The 6000-nt window shown below is 43.6% G+C and overlaps 1 protein-coding gene across 4 annotated transcripts in view; it reads right to left on the reverse strand.

Annotated features, from left to right (window-relative positions):
• The window catches only part of TIAM1 (TIAM Rac1 associated GEF 1), a 374369-nt gene that overhangs the window by 42257 nt on the left and 326112 nt on the right, over positions 1 to 6000 (reverse strand). The window lies entirely within an intron of this gene.

Genomic DNA, 6000 nt, shown 5'->3' on the forward strand with positions numbered 1-6000 from the left:
CGACACATACGTACATACGTTGTTAAGACCCTCCAACTATGAGCTCCACGATCTTGGTTCAGTAAGTGTGTTCTGTTGTGTTTATTCTTACTACTATTATTTTTACATGACTATATATATATATATACATATATATATATATACACACATTTAAAAAAAATTTTTTTTTTAAAGATTTTATTTATTTGAGAGAGAGAGAATGAGAGACAGACAGCACAAGAGGGAAGAGGGTCAGAGGGAGAAGCAGACCCCCCGCTGAGCAGGGAGCCCGATGCGGGACTCAATCCGGGGACTCCAGGATCATGACCTGAGCCGAAGGCAGTCGCTTAACCAACTGAGCCACCCAGGCACCCCATTTTTTTTTTTAAGATTTTATTTATTTGCGAGAGAGAGAATGAGAGACAGAGAGCATGAGAGGGAGGAGGGTCAGAGGGAGAAGCAGACCCCCCGCCGAGCAGGGAGCCCGATGCGGGACTCGATCCCGGGACTCCAGGATCATGACCTGAGCCGAAGGCAGTCGCTTAACCAACTGAGCCACCCAGGCGCCCCCAGGCACCCCATTTTTAAAAAAATTTTATAACACATAATCGTATCGTATGTTGAAGCCCTAACCCCCCACATGATGGTATTTGGAGGTGGACCCAAGGACAATAAACATTCAGTCCGTAGTATGTGTGATGTCTGTTTTTGCAAAAGTCTGGCAAACTATAAACATAACAACATACTTCCATACTTCCTGCCATATTCTATGCAAAGGTGAAGGAAAAGAACATTACAATCACCGTCCTCTGATAGGCTTCTCAAATTTAAAGAATATCTGAACCCCCAGGGGATCATGCTCTGCAGATCAGATTCAATAGGCTGGGGTTGGACCGCAACTTTTGCATTTCTTACAAGCCCCAAGAGGACACCAATCAATACTGTCCATGGACCACACTTGGAGTAGTAAGGCTCTAAGACATTTAGACACCTGGATCAGGGACAACAGCACTATGACTACAAATGGGCAAGACAGAAAACGAGAGTGAAGGAGCCACCTTCTGACCCTTTGGATGAAAGCCTCTATTTGCAAACAGGCTGTTTTATCCAGTGACACTATCAGAGTCATCATCTGCTTGGCATCACTTTCTGTTCAAATTCAAAGTTGGCCGCCAAACAGGGAGGAAGCCGACCTCTAAGCAAACACTTAAGCTCCAAGGCTCCATCTTTTGGTCCCCTGTCCTCCTCTGTGATGAAGTACCAATGAAGTGAACACAACCTCAATGGAAGTTTCCGTCTGTGTCCTCCTTTTTGCTCTGGCTCTAGAATTTTCTTTCTTTCTTCCTTTCTTTTTCTTTTGAGTTTTATTTATTTGAGAGAGGGTGCATACACAGTGGAGAGGGGAAGAGGGAGAGGGAAAGAAAGAATCCCAAGCAGACTCCCGTGCTGAGCAGAGCCCAACACGGAGCTTAATCCCGCGACCCTGAGATCATGACCTGAGCGGCAACCAACAGTCGGACGCCCAACCAACTGTGCCACCCAGGTGCCCCTGGCTCTAGGATTTTCTGATTACTTGCTCCCTCTATCATATGGTGGTAGCAGTCAAAGAATGAAGCTCAGGTAACTTGGTGGCTATCAACTATGTCATATTGTTGCCTCCATGGGAAAAAAGCTGATTGAACACTTTGTATGGGGGCAATAACCTAGATGCTGGAGCCAGGAAAAACGGCAAGAGTTGATCCCCAAAAAGGAGCAGTGGATAAGCTCAATTAGAAACACTTTGCTTAGAGCACTAGGCTCTTGGCTCACAGGAACCACGGCTCCCTCAGCAGGATCCAGAGCAGCCAGGCTGCACGCCATGCAGGGGCACCATCCCCACTGTAGTCTGCAGAACAGCAACCCCCAGACAGCACAGCCAAATGCTGTGAACCTGCATATCTCACATGTGACACGTTGCCTGGGGTATAGCTGATGCTCACCAAATAGTGGGAAAACGAACTAAAGGATTTTCATTGGTAATGATACTGGGGGGCTAGGTATCCTGAAAAAGGAAGGAAGGAAGGAAGGAGAAAACTTACCTCTACAAAACATTTAGGAATGTTAAATAAAACATAACAAAATCCTTTTAAACACAGAACTGAGCTCCAAGAAATCCCAGAGCCCCAAATGAAGACAATAAAATGAGCTGGTGGGCAAGTCTGAAAGCAATGTTGAAGAAATCCATCAGTCCCCAAACCCTAGTGCGGTGTTTCCCAAAGAGAGAGAGAAATCTTTTGGTGGTAGGAGATGAACAATTTGGGAGGGGGGCGCAAAATCACATAGTTGGCAGGGACACTTGAGTCTCCCTTGCTCCTGGGCAGTAAATACAATTAGCACTCCCTGGTCTCTGTGCCAATAAAAATGCACCCACACATTTCCCAACAGCAGTACCATCCCAGCCTGGGAACCAATGCCCTGGAGACTCTGGTTTCAACTCTATAAAGACATGATACTGAAAAAAGTGTCATGGGGCACCTGGATGGCTCAGTCGGTTGAGCGTCTGCCTTCGGCTCAGGTCATGATCCCAGGGTCCTGGGATCGGGCCTCCCATCGGGCTCCCTACTCAGCGGGAAGCCTGCTTCTCCCTCTCCCACTCCCCCTGCTTGTGTTCCCTCTCTTGCTGTCTCTCTCTCTCTCTGTCAAATAAATAATAAATACAATCTTTAAAAAAAAAAAAAGAAAACAGGTGTCAGATCTGTACGAGTTGGAGAATTAGAACTGAATCTTCCACATTCATATGGTTCCCCTGAAGGGCTATACCCTTGGTCTAAAAAGATGTAAAAAGATAAAAGAAAAAAGTATTCACTTGCAGAAGGGAAGGAAGGGAGGGGGAGGGAAGCGAAGGGAAGGGAAAGAAGGAGGAAGGAGCAAACAAAGGAAAGGAAGCTTGTCTGATTCTGCCTACACTCCAGGACAGAAGAGCAGGGAGGGAGCAAGGGGTGGGGGTGTGGGGGGGTTCTCCAAAGATGATAACCACAGGCTGGCCCCATGGGTGCTTGAGACTCAAATTTACACCATGTACTGCACCCAGGAGACTCCATGTCTTCGTCAGCTTGGGCTGCTATAACAAAAGACCACAGATGTAGTGGCTTAAATGACACACACTTATTTCTCTCAGTTCTGAAGGATGGAAGTCCAAGGTCAAGGGGCTTGCAGATTCAGTTCTTGGTGAGGACTGGTGGAAGGCCACCATCTCCCTATGCGCTCGCATGACTTTTTCCTTGTGTGTGTAAGGAAAAAAGTGAGCTCTGCTCTCTTTGTCTCCTTACAAGGACACTAATCCCATCATGGGGGCCTACTCTCACAACTTTATCTAAACCTAATTACCTCCCAAAGGCCCCAACTCCAAAGAACAATCACATCGGGGCTCAAGGCTTCAATATATGAATTTTGGCAGGACACAAATATTTCGTCCATGACACTCAAGATGAAAAACTGCCTTAAAATTGTTGTATATTTGTATTCCAAGCACTCCAGCAAAGACATAATCAAAATCCCTCTTAATCAAAACCACACTGAATGACGGTATCATATAATGCCCAGTTAAAGCTTGATCAAATAAAAACCCATAATTCATTATCATAAAACCCAGGAAGAACCAGGTCCCCATGAGTGAGACGCAAGAGACACAATCAGCAACAGAATAAGATTCCCAAGGAATGATACTGCAATCATCAGATATAGAATGTCAAGTACATTTAAAAAAAAATTTTTTTAAGAAGGAACAAAAAAAGAGATAACTTCAAAAAAGATCAGGTAAATTAACAGAATTTTAAAAATGAGAACTATAACCACTCAAATAAAACACTCAAGAGAGGGGCGCCTAAGTGGTTCAGTCAGTTAAGTGTCTGACCGTTGATTTCGGCACAGGTCATAATCTCAGGGTCGTGAGATCAAGTCCTACATCAGGGTCTGCATTGAGCATGGAGTCTGCTTGAGATTCCCTCTCTCCCTTTCCTTCTGCCCCTCCACCTGTTCTCTCTGTCTCTCTCTCAAATAAATAAATCAATCTTTTTTTTAAGATTTTATTTATTTATTTGAGAGAGAGAGAGATAGGCCGAAATGGGACTCAATCCCAGGACTCTGGGATCAAGACCTGAGCTGAAGGCGGATGCTTAACTGACTGAGACATCCAGGTGCCTCAGATAAAAAAAACAAAACAAAACCAAACAAAAACACTCAAGGGGCACCTGGGTGGCTCAGGTGGTTAAGTGTCTGCTTTTAGCTCTGGTCATGATCTCAGGGTCCTGGGATCAAGCCCCATGTCAGGCTCCCTGCTCGGTAGGGAGTCTGCTTCTCCCTCTCCCTCTCTCCCTCTGCCCTGCTCGTGTCCTCTCTCTCAAATAAATAAATAAATAAATAAAAACATTAAAAAGCACTCAATAGATAAAAGATAAAAATATAAAAATAAAAAAATAAAAAAAGATAAAAATAAAAGTTCAAGAAAGAATAAAAGATCTGAAGACATGACCTCCCTAAAGCACAGAAGTCTTCAAATGCTAAAACTATCATATAGAATTGTATTTCCAGCTAAAATATTATTCAATAAGAAGACTATAATGTTCTCTGAGAAACAAAGAGTGAGAAAGCTTGCTATAAACAGAACCTCGCTAAAAAACTCTCTAAAAGGATGTATAGGCATACTTAGGAGATACTGTGAGTTTGGTTCCAGACCACTGCAATGCAGTGAATATCACAGCAAAGCAAGTCAAATGAAATTTTTGGTTTCCCAGTGCATGTAAACGTTATGTTTATGCTACATTGCAGTCTAATAAATGCGCAATAGCATTAGGTCTAACAAATGCACTTTTTTTAAAAGATTTTATTTATTTATTTATTATTTTTAGATTTTATTTATTTATTCATAAGAGACAGAGAGAGAGGTAGAGGGAGAAGCAGGCTTCCCGCCGAGCCGGGAGCCCGATGCGGGACTCGATCCCAGGACTCCAGGGTCATGACCTGAGCCAAAGGCAGACGCCTAACCATGTGAGCCACCCAGGCGCCTAGATTTTATTTTTAAGTAATCTCTACACCCAACATGCGGCTCTAATGTATAACCCTGAGATCAAGAGTTGCATGCTCCATTGACTCAGCCAGCCAAGCACCCCCCAAAAGTACATATCTTTATTTAAAAACACTTTATTGCTAAAAAAATACTAATCACCTGAGCTTTCAGCAAATCATAATCACTGATCACTGATCACCATACAAATAGTAATAATGAAAAAGCCTAAAATATTGCAAGAATTACCAAAATGTGACAGAGACACAAAGTGAGCAAATGCTGTTGGAAATGTGCCAACACCCTTCCTCAGGGCAGGGTTGCCACAGATTCTCAATTTGTAGAACACGGTATCTGCAAAGCGCAACACAGCAAAGCCCAATAAAATAGGGTATGCTTGTACTTCAAATGGAGACACACACACACACAATCTGATATACAATAAAGTAATAAAGAGCTGATATACACACGTGCAAGTCTTAGTTTATAAAACAACACCCCACACATTCCCAAAAAAGGGAGAGCATTTGTAGGTTTAAAAATACAAGATGTGGGGCGCCTGCAACAGACACATGAAAAAGTGCTCAACATCGCTCGGCATCAGGGAAATCCAAATCAAAACCTCGATGAGATACCACCTCACACCAGTCAGAATGGCTAAAATTAACAAGTCAGGAAACGAAAGATGTTGGCAAGGATGCGGAGAGAGGGGAACCCTCCTACACTGTTGGTGGGAATGCAAGCTGATGCAACCACTCTGGAAAACAGTACGGAGGTTCCTCAAAAAGTTGAAAATAGAGCTACCATACGAACCAGGAATTGCACTACTGGGTATTTACCCCAAAGATACAAATGTAGGGATCCGAAGGGGCACCTGCACCCCGATGTTTATAGCAGCAATGTCCACAATAGCCAAACTGTGGAAAGAGCCAAGATGTCCATCAACAGATGAATGGATAAAGATGTGGTATATATATACA

The sequence above is a fragment of the Leptonychotes weddellii genome, chromosome 1, assembly GCF_054177405.1.
Source record: "Leptonychotes weddellii isolate Sample4059 chromosome 1, ASM5417740v2, whole genome shotgun sequence".
NCBI classification, from domain to species: domain Eukaryota; kingdom Metazoa; phylum Chordata; class Mammalia; order Carnivora; family Phocidae; genus Leptonychotes; species Leptonychotes weddellii.